This window comes from Lipotes vexillifer, unplaced genomic scaffold (assembly GCF_000442215.2).
Source record: "Lipotes vexillifer unplaced genomic scaffold, Lipotes_vexillifer_v1.1 scaffold849, whole genome shotgun sequence".
Classification (NCBI taxonomy): Eukaryota; Metazoa; Chordata; class Mammalia; order Artiodactyla; family Lipotidae; genus Lipotes; species Lipotes vexillifer.
The window spans coordinates 255,523-266,477 of NW_006799735.1; the positions used below are offsets into that span (position 1 = coordinate 255,523).

A 10,955-nucleotide genomic window follows, 5' to 3' on the forward strand; every position below is an offset into this window, starting at 1 on the left:
GGAGACTAGCTTGGGAGTTTTATGGTGGTTAGGAGGTGGGGCTGCTGTGGGAATTCCTGTGTGTGGCTTGAACTTCCCGCAGGAGCCACAAGAGGGAGCACCAGTCTTGCTTGCCGGCTTGCCCAGCTGCGGGGCAAAAGGGGGAAAAAGAGGGTAGAGCCTTAGAAGCTGAAAGCAGGCAACCTCAAAAAATAGGGTCAGGGCTTCCCTGGTGGCGCCGTGGTTGAGAGTCCGCCTGCCGATGCTGGGGACGCGGGTTCCTGCCCTGGTCCGGGAAGATCTCACATGCCGCGGAGCGGCTGGGCGCGTGAGCCATGGCCGCTGAGCCTGCGCGTCCGGAGCCTGTGCTACGCAACGGGAGAGGCCACAACTGTGAGAGGCCAGCGTACCGCAAAAAAAAAAAAAAAAAATAGGGTCAGTCTCTTACTACAGTATTACACGTGCATAAACACATAGCACAGACTTGAGTACACCTACCTACCCCTGCAGTCTCCTTTACCTTATCTTCCCGTAAGATTTCTGTGCATTGCAAGCACTTAGGTTCCTGTGATCACACTTAGCTCGTAATTCCTGCTCCCTTGCGATTCTGACTTGCATCTCATCTCCCAAGGCTATTGGTGTCTTTCCACTTGGGTTGATCAAGATGCAGAATTCAGACCTTCTACGTGACTGAAACAACAGCTAAAAGAAAAATGTCCCACTTCCACAAGACATCTGCCTTTGTGTCATACTATTGTAAAAGTTTGATATTTCAAAAGTTTTCTCTCAAGAAAAGAGAGTAATTGGTAGATTACTATCCCCCCATTGGTGGGAATTCGCCACACCTCTAAGAAGGCAGAAGTGCCTGTGTGAATATTTTCTCTGTGACATAAAAAAAAGCTGTCCCCCTTTGATTATATGAGATTATAAATCTAAGTAATCTAGTAAGCACACACACACACACACACGCACACACACCCCAACACACGCAGACAAATGCTGACACATAGTCTGCTGATCTTGTTTGTTTCCTTGATGCTAAATGAGGAAACTTCACACAAAGTTGTCTTAGACTCAGGAGACTCAGAAATTCTGATAGTCTCCTCTAGAAAATGAAGCTGAAAATCACAAAAGATCTCTCTAAATTAAATGTTATCATTTGTATAAAATTCATAAAGTGGAGTTCTAACAGAAGGTACCCAGGTTCTCTTTTCCTCTAAACTTCTTTTCTCAGGGAAAAAAAAAAAAAACAGAACCATTTCTGTTTATTCCTACAACATATATTCACATCTCACTTTCCCTAATGAAATGTGTAACTGAGAGGTAAATGACTTTAAGTACATGTCAACTTAGCATTATGAGTTGAATTAATTTGTAAACATTAAGCTTCTGCTCCTCACTTGTAAGGGTGTCATTGCTGAGCATTTACCATGAGTGACAGGTCTGGAAGTTTCAGACGGCTGCTTCCTCCCCTAATCTAACTCCCGACAAGATTCCTACTGAAGAGGACAGGCTGATAAATGTACTGGCTTGAGCTTTGTCTTAGTTAGAATGTAAATAATTTGGATGATTCAAATATAAATTTCAAGGTTTATTTTTCCCCAATTTTAGGACATATGGTTTTAGAAACAGCTTATCCATCTTTTATGGAAGCAAATAAGTATTTTGCATGATGAAGAAGCTTCATAGTTCCTTCTAGAAAATATTCAAGGTTAAAATGAGCCTGCCGCACCCAAATTTGCCAAAATATTAGGAAAGGATTTTATAGGAAAAAAGTTATAAACATCAGTTTCACATGTTAAATATAAAAAACAAAAATGTTACCTTGAGCTTAAAATAGTATTGTCAGTGATTAATGATGGATCTGTTTTCTCTTTTATTGCTTATTCTTTGTAAGTAATTTTTTCAGTTGATAACAATTAAATGACTAGAAGTCGTTTATTGCAAAATGTTCTCAAGGATCCAAATGAATCAATGAATCTTTATAATTAAGCATTTTACTTGCTCTCTCCCTGAAAAAGAAAAAAATGATATTAAAACAGATTTTACATCCTGATATGTCCTTTAACCCAAACTAATGCTGACTGGATAAACCAGCTGCATAATTTCTATAAGAGTTTTTGTGGATTTAAATAATTGTGAACAAATTTATATTTAAAAAATAATAAAGAGTTGTAAAACTGGCTAACCAGAATTTGAAATTGACTAAGACCAGTGGTATTTGTCTTGAGCATCCCAAGGTTTTCTCAAGGTCACCAGTCAGAAAGACCTCTTTTGAATTCTTGGTTAATTATTAAAGCTCTATTTGGCAATGTATTGTCCTCTCTGTGCCTCAGTTTCCTCGCCTCCCAAATGCACATAAAAATACCTACTTCAATAGTTTAGTTGTGAGAATTAACTATAATAAAATGATTTTAAGAAAAAAACAGAGCACAGTGCCTAGTTCACTGTGGCACTTAGTACATAGTACCTATTATCATTATGGTACAATTGCATTTTCCGGCTGATACTAAAACTACAGGATATTTTTTCTTCACTTCTAAAAATACACATTTTCTGAACTAATTATCAACTTGATAGCAACACAACTTTTAAGACTCTTTGGTTTGTACATGTCTCAAATATATCCTTTATACTTTATATGTACAGTATTCTCTCTTTCTCTCCTTTTAACGCTCAAATGCACATAATACAAAGAAGCTCTCACACACACAGAAAGAAAAGAATATCTCTTCTATTCTGAGAATTTTTCATTGCAGGTAATAAAATATTTTACAGAGAATTTATGTTATATATAAGATACAAAACTTTTATCCCAAAAGATAAGCCAAATATAATTGAATTTGAGAAAGTTCCCCTCTTACGAAAGCTCCTGCAAATGTGAGTAAGATTATCCTTACAACTTCACCAGTTTCTAGGCCAATTTTAACAAACTAATACGGTGGAATAATAATTTGAGATGTTCTTTTGGTCTAAGAGATATGATGAAGGGACGTCTGAAATTGAGGAGAGATCAAGAGGGAAACTCCTTAGCTTTTTGATACAACTTACCATCAAAGTTTGACAGGCTAATTTAGGAAGTGACCAGTTATCAGCCAGAGCTAGTTTTTCCTACTTCCATCCTGTTCCGGACCAGATAAAGCTTGTATAAAGTGAGGACGGAAATTGAGAGTATTTTGACTTTGGTGGTTCTCTATGCCTTTCTTCCCATCTTCACCCCAGGATGTGTCTGTGTGGACTTTGGATTAGCAGTAGAACATCTCAGAACCACTTGAGGATGATCCAAGAGCTGAGGAGGACTGTGAATCATCAGTCCCTTATGGACTCTGGCGATTGCCAGCCTTGCTGATGTCCTCCCACCCAATGGTGTGAAAGCTAGAACCCAGAAGTCGGCGAGGAGTGTTGGAAACAATTTGTAGCTTCAGAGCACCACAGAGGGGTGCGCGAGAGTAGCGAAGACTTCTCTGTGTTCAAGAGAAAGTGTCCGTACCTGAAACTAACACAACATTGTCAATCAACTATATTTCAATAAAAATTAAAAAAAAAAAAAAAAGAGAAAGCGTACACAGGTGAATGAGAGAGAGCATAATTAATGTAAGCATGGAGTTGGTTCCTTCAGCCAAGATGAGAGGCTCTGTAGCAGGAAATGTGTGCAAAGCTGTCCTTGCCAGGCACTGGTTGGGAATGCAGTCATCACAAAAGGATGCCAGTGTGGACTGGGCAGTGAAAGCTCAACCACTAAATTGACCATGTTTTTTGGGAGTGACTAGACTCAGGTAGGTTTTATGTTTTTTACATCAAGCAGAATGAGTGCTTTTTTTCCCTTTCTTTCTTTCCTTTCTTTCTTTCTTCCCTTCTTTCTTTCTTTCTTTTTTGAGGGCTTTGAATAAAGAAAGTTAATTTGTAGGAAAAATAAAAGTATATTTTTGCACATATGCTATTTGAAGAAGGTTAGTGGTACCTGGGCAAAAGAAACCAGGATCCTTAGCCAGGTCTCTGATCCCAGAGCCAAGGGTAGGAAAGGCAAGGTAAATCCCATATTTTCCATCCCCAAATTATACCAATTTTCAGAACTGAGGCTCCCAATAATTTAACTTCTGTTATTATTTTTCTGTATTCTCCAAGTTGAATGATTTCACCTACCAAACAAGTTACATATGTCAAGTAATCATTAATTCATATTTCACATTTTTAACCAAAAGGTATATAGCTAATTTTCAGTGCTTCTCAACAGTGTGAGTTGATTGAATTCTTCCAGGGCCAATGAAACTTATTTGTGTTCACATCTTTCACCTTATCATGGCAAAGGAAAGGATTTTCTCTCGGAATTACTAGACTCCTAAAATTCCAACCACATTCTCATTTTGGATGTGAAGGAATGGTGAAAGGTGAATGGTGAAAGGCTCATATAGTGGATAGATGGTACATAGCCAAAAGAAGGAGACGTAAATAGGATAGATTACTCTCATTGTTAATAATTAGAATTTGAACGTAAGAAAAGAATTCAAAGGTGTATTTGAAACGTTGCAGAACCATCTTACTTATCCAAATACACATAAAGTAAGCTAACAGGTAGGAAAACTGTGAAAAGATTGTTGGGAATTTTTTTTTTTTTAAGATTTAATTTTATTTATTTTTGGCCGCATTGGGTCCTCGCTGCTGACGGAGGGCTTTCTCTAGTTGAGGCAAGTGGGGGTTACTCTTAGTTGCAGTGCACGGGCTTCTCCTTGTGGTGGATTCTCTTGTTGCAGAGCACAGGTTCTAGGCATGCGGGCTTCAGTAGTGGTGGCGCACGGGCTCCGTAGTTGTGGCACACGGGCTTAGTTGCTCTGTGGCATGTGGGGTCTTCATGAAGCAGGGATCGAACCCATGTCCCCTGCATTGACAGGCGAATTCTTATCCACTGTGCCACCAGGGAAGTCCCTGGGAATATTTTTAACTACATAACTCATTGTTCCCTATACAATATCTTATTTGACAAAATTTCTCTTTTGCAAAACCTTGGCTTTCTTTAGGTCACTGCTTTGTTTCTCTCTCTTTTTTTAAAGAGCAATTTTAGATTCACAGAAAAATTGAGAGGAGTATACAGAGGTTCCCATATACCCTCTGTCACCACACATACACAGCTTCCTCCATTTTCAGTATTATTCACCAAAGTGGTACATTTGTTACCAAAGATGAACCTACATTGATACATCATAATCACCCAAAAGTCCATAGTTTACTTGAGTTTCACTCTTAGAGTTGTATATTCTTTTGGTTCGGACAAATGTATAATGACATATCCATCATTATGCTATCATACAGAGTATTTTCACTGCTTTAAAAATTCCTCTGTGCTCTGCCTATTCATCCTTTCCCACCCTCTACCCTGACAACCACTAATCTTTTTATTGTCTCCAGGTGTGTCATATGGTAAGAGAATGACATTATGGAAAAGGCAAAAGTATAGTAAGACTATGTTTAATTTTGTAAGAAACCACCAAACTGTCTTCCAAAGTGACTGTGCCATTTTGCATTCCCACCAGCAATGGATGAGAGTTCCCATTGCTCCGCACACTCACCAGCATTTGTTGTTGTCATTATTCTGGATTTTGGACATTCTAATAGGTGTGTAGTGTATCTCACTGTTGCCTTAATTTGCATTTCCCTGATGACATATAATGTGGAACACGTTTTTCGTATATTTATTTGCTATCTATATATCTTCTTCAGTGAAGCATTTGTTAAGGTCTTTAGCCCATGTTTTAATTGGGTTGTTTGTCTTGTCATTGTTGAGTTTTAAGCATTCTTTGTATAGTTTGAATAGCAGTCCTTTATCAGATGTGTCTTTTGCAAATATTTTCTTCCAGTCTGTGGCCTGTCTTTTCTATTTCTTGGCATTGCCTTTCATTAAGCAGATTTTTTTAATTTTAGAGAAGTCCAGCTTATCAATTATTTCTTTCATGTATTGTGTCTTTGATGTTATATCTAAAAAGGCATCACCATACCCTGGGTCATCTAGGTTTTCTTCTATGTTGTCTTCTAGGAGGTTTATAGTTTTGCATTTTATAGTTAAGTCTATGATTCATTTTAAGTTAATTTTTGTGAAAGTTGTGAGGACTGTGACTAGATTCTTTTTTTCTTTCTTTTTCTTCTTGCATATTGATGTCCAGTTGTTACAGCAGCACTTGTTGAAGAGGCTATCTTTGCTCCATTGTATTGCCTTTGCTTCTTTGTCAAAGATCAGGTGACTGTATTTATGTGGGTCTGTTTCTGGGTTCTATTCTGTTCCACTGGTCTATTCTTTTACTGTAGCTTTATAGTAAGTCTTGAAGTCGAGTAGTATTAGTCCTTCCATTGTGTTCTTTAATATTGTGTTGGCTATTCTCGGTCTTTTGCCTCTCCAAATAAACTTTAGAATCAGGTTGTCTATACGTGTTTCTCTTTTCATGTGAGTAATTCAACTCGGTCAACCTTTTCACCTTGGTTGCCTGGAAAAAAATCAATGTAAGGTATATTTGCTTATTCACTGGAATTCTGTTCATCCTTATGGTTGGAATTTGATTTTCTTCTCTAAGTCTTGTTTTTCTCCTTTCACTTACTTTTATTTTCTGAGTCATAATGAAATAAATATAAACATGAATCACAGAGTCAACCCAACTTTAATAAGCCCATCATTTACCTTTCTCACAGTGAGGAAGGCCCCTGAGTCAGTCAACTTGGGAGCTAAGGGTCTGATTCCTATTCTCTCCTTCAACCACACTTCATTCTTAGTTGTTCTGACTTAGGAAAGGAGTCGGTCTTCTTCACAAAATAAGAGGGAAAACAGACTGCTGGGTGATCAGCCTTTTCAAGTGGGATGTTGCCTTACAGGCTCATATTGACAAAATCCTCAATAACCCTGATTTTCCCTGCATGAGCACTATTGTTGCATTGGAGAGATTCCTCACATTCTGCTCTTTGTCTCCCTTTCTCTTGGTTTGCTCTTGAACCTGAGTTGGTCCTTCATTGATAACATGTAAATATGATCCAAAACCACACAGTAAGACGTGCAGAACAGACAACTGCTTGAAATGCCTGTTTTGATATGGTCTCTGTACTAAAGGACAAAGTTAATCTGCACAAATATCGAACACTGGTAACCTATTCGTAAACAAACAAACAAAAACAGATTGGTTCACTTATTTTCCCAGTGAAAGTCTGAGTGCCTCTACTCAGTGTCAGCTTTCTTGTATATTCAAATTCCTAATGAGATAAAAGAGCTACTAATCATAGCTAACATTTTGAGCACTTACTATGTGCCACATACTGTACTATGTACTTTATATTTATTTCACTAAATATTCTTAACAATTCAGTAAAGTGTCGGTATCATTAACTCATTTTCAGATGGCAAAACTGATTCAAAAGAATATTAACATTTTTCCCTAAATTATAATGTAATAATTGAAAAGCAAGGATTTGAATCTAGGTAGACTCTAAACTCTTAAGTTTGTGTTCTTCTTTGTTTTTTGTTTTTTTTTTCTTTGTGGTACGCGGGCCTCTCACTGTTGTGGCCTCTCCCTTTGCAGAGCACAGGCTCCGGACGCCCAGGCTCAGTGGCCATGGCTCACGGGCCCAGCTGCTCCGCGGCATGTGGGATCTTCCCGGACCGGGGCACGAACCCGTGTCCCCTGCATCGGCAGGCGGACTCTCAACCACTGTGCCACCAGGGAAGCCCTAAGTTTGTGTTCTTAATCACTTATTAAAATGGCCTCTAGCCCCAAACTATTCTTAACTACTTGAATATACTTCACATAGTCCTCAAAGAATCAAGACTGTGCTCTAAAATCACTAGTATTGAAATCATATGCATGACCAACATTCATTAACATTTTGCATGTTATTTATTCTCCAAAAACCTCTCCCTTGAAGGCTCATGTTCATCCTTCAAGGCTCCAAATTCCTTCCTCAATGAAGCCTCCCTGACTTCCTCCAGATAGTATCTGTTGCCCTGTCTTCTGTGCTTAGTAGCTTGTTCAAAGCTTGTGATAGAACTTAACCCCATAATTACAAGACTTTCTTTAAGGCAGCTAGGCTGTTCTGTTTCTTTGGTACCTGGTAAGTGCTAGATAGATTTTTCTAATATAAACACATTGAAATTCTTCAAGCCAAATAAAAAAAATCCTCCTTCTGGGAAGGAATTCAGAGAGAAGAATACATAGTGAATATACTTTTTGGAGCAAGAAAAAGAATAAATACATATAATTTATGTATAACTAAAACAGGTTAAATCTCCAAGAGATGGAAGAATACTGTTGAATTCAATATCTATTTCCTAACCTACAGCAACATACTTCCCACAAAATATCCCACAAAAGAGCAGAATTCTCCAGAATACCTTTCGGCTCTTCACAAGAACTGAGGAGCTGCACAGTACTCTCTTCATCTTCAAGGTCAGGCCCCAGGTTTGGAGGACTTCCTAGATCACATCAAACACCAACACTGACATCTGCTGGAAATGCACTCTGCCCATATTTCCTGCAGTTGGTTAAAAAGAAAAAAAAAAAGTGCACAGAAACAAACTTATAAGAAACTACCTAAAACAATACCCCTGAACCTAAACAAAAAAACTAATTTATCAAGAAAATGTGAGCTTGAACAACCTGGGGTATTTCTTTTACTGAGACTGTACTCTTGACAGAAAATTTTTGGAGTAACATGGCCATATATTTATGACTCTGGATTACTAATTCTTATATACACATCCTTTAGCTTGGCCTCCAAAATGTATTTAATATTTTTTTAAAAAAGAAAAATAAGATGCATATCTCTGCAATTAATTTCTACCTCACTTTTCATAAATAGCATGGTTCATGCTCTCTGGATCATAGAAAATACTATATCATTTCGAGGCCTCAGTTTTCATGGATATGGAGAACATAGTTTTGGCGAGTAGTTTGTTGCTATGGTTTATATCCTTCTACCTGTTCTCCTAAGTTTTCTTTCTGCTGTGTCTCACTTGTGATACTAATTAGGTATTTGGGAAATAGTCAAACTGAAGAAGAATATACTTTCCTCCATTTATTTATTTATAAATTTAAAGTTAATAAGATGTGAAGCATTTCTTTCTATGCTTATTTTTCCTATTTATTAAAACGTTTTGGTAAGAGAAAAAATTCTGCAACTCAAAAAAATTATTTTGTTTTATTTTTCAGGAAAAAAAATCCAAAAACCTGTATGTTTAAAATTGGTTACCTATAAAAATTAAATCCTAGCTTCCTAGCATGAATCTTCCATGGTAAAAGATGTTCATGTTTTCTTCTAAATTTACCTCATAAGTTCCTTTCTGGGGAAGTGAGGTACTTATTTTGTCCCTTTTTTGCTTTTCAGCTTTTTATCTCTATTGTGAAATACGACGAATATACAGAAAAAGCGTATAAAACACAAGGGTACAGCTTAATGCCTTATAATAAAATGAGCACTCATGTAACTATCACTCAGCTCAGGAAATAAAACGTGACCAACACGTTTACACAAACCCTAGCTGCCCCTTCTCAGCTACAATCCACATCCTTGCTTTTCTTTACATTTTAACTCCTAAATATACATCTCTAAACACTACAGTGTTGCTGGGATTTTAATTTTGTGTAAATGGGATCAGAGTGCACGTTGGCTTTTATGTTGGCTTCATTCAGTCAACATTCTGTGAGTTTTATCCATGTTGTTGCATGTAGCTGTGATTTGTTTATCTTTACTGCTCAATGTTACTCCATTTTACTAATATATCACCAATTGCTCATCCAATCTATTGTTGGTAGATATTTGGGTCGTTTCTGATTTGAGGCTGTTTCTGATTCTAATGCTTCTAAAAGCATTCCTATGTCTTGTGATGCATTTACAGGCATTTCTATTAGATATAAACCTAAGAGTGGATTTGCTGGGTCATAGGGTATATGGGTCTTCAACTTCCATACATAACCAAATCTTTTATAAGTGGTTGTACTGATTTGTATTCTACCCAGCAGTATATGAGTGTTTCATTTACTTCACGTCCTTGCCAACACCTGTGATATGGTCAGACTTTCTCATTTTAGCCGTTGGGGATGGTTTGTAGTAGTATCTCATTTTGTTTTTAACTTGCATTCAGTATCCTTTTTTTATAAATTACCTACATAAGTCCATTGCTCATTTTCCTAATGGAAATTTCTTTTTTTCTTACAAATTTCTAGAAGTGTCTGAACAACCTGGCAGCCTTGCAGCCGAAGTTGGACCACTGTGCAGTCTTGTGCACCTGCAGGTTCCTGCTCCAGCACCTGCCAGGCGACATCAAGGCACTCTTCTGCAAGCCCAGCAAGGTGAGTACAGCGAGGCCGTCCTCTTCCTGAGGGCAGCCCTGAAGCTGGAATCTTCCAACAAGACCATCCACACCAAGCTCTCAAAGCTAGTGAGGAAGCACGTCAACCAGCAGAGCACAGAGACCACCCTATACTCAGAAATGCTGGGCAACCCCACACAGCTGACTACCAAGCATCCTGCCAAGGGGGCCTGGTCCATCCCATGGAAGAGGCTTTTTGGGGAGAATGCTGTTGCCCTTGGGAGCATGGCTCTCTCTGTGGTCATCGTTGCCAGGAACTGACTGCCCAGGTGGCTGCCACCTGCCACCGCCTCCTTGCACTGTGGACCCCACCCCATGCTCCCTAACTCTCCCAGGCTCCCTATCCACTGCTCTCTCTGACGTGGCTCCCTCCTCCGGTTTGGAGGCAGTAAAGTTCAGGGAGCCCCTGGTCCAGAGCGCAGAAGGGACTGAGACCCTATAGGAGGAAAGTGAGGCAGAGCAGAACCTCATGTCCAGCTTGGAGGGAAGGGACCCTCAATCCTCCAGACACAATTCCCACCCCGACCCCATCCACCTGGGCATCTGTTTTCTAGAAGGCCCTAAGAATTCATTATCTTAATTCTAACCATCATGATGTCTCATCACCAACAGCTGGTTTTCCTGTTGCTAGTTTTGC

The 10,955-nt window shown here is 38.7% G+C and overlaps 1 pseudogene; it reads left to right on the forward strand.

The window, feature by feature from the left end:
- Positions 1–3,579: 3,579 nt before the first annotated feature.
- LOC103072742 (peptidyl-prolyl cis-trans isomerase FKBP8 pseudogene) lies at positions 3,580–10,579 on the forward strand (annotated as a pseudogene).
- Positions 10,580–10,955: the final 376 nt, after the last annotated feature.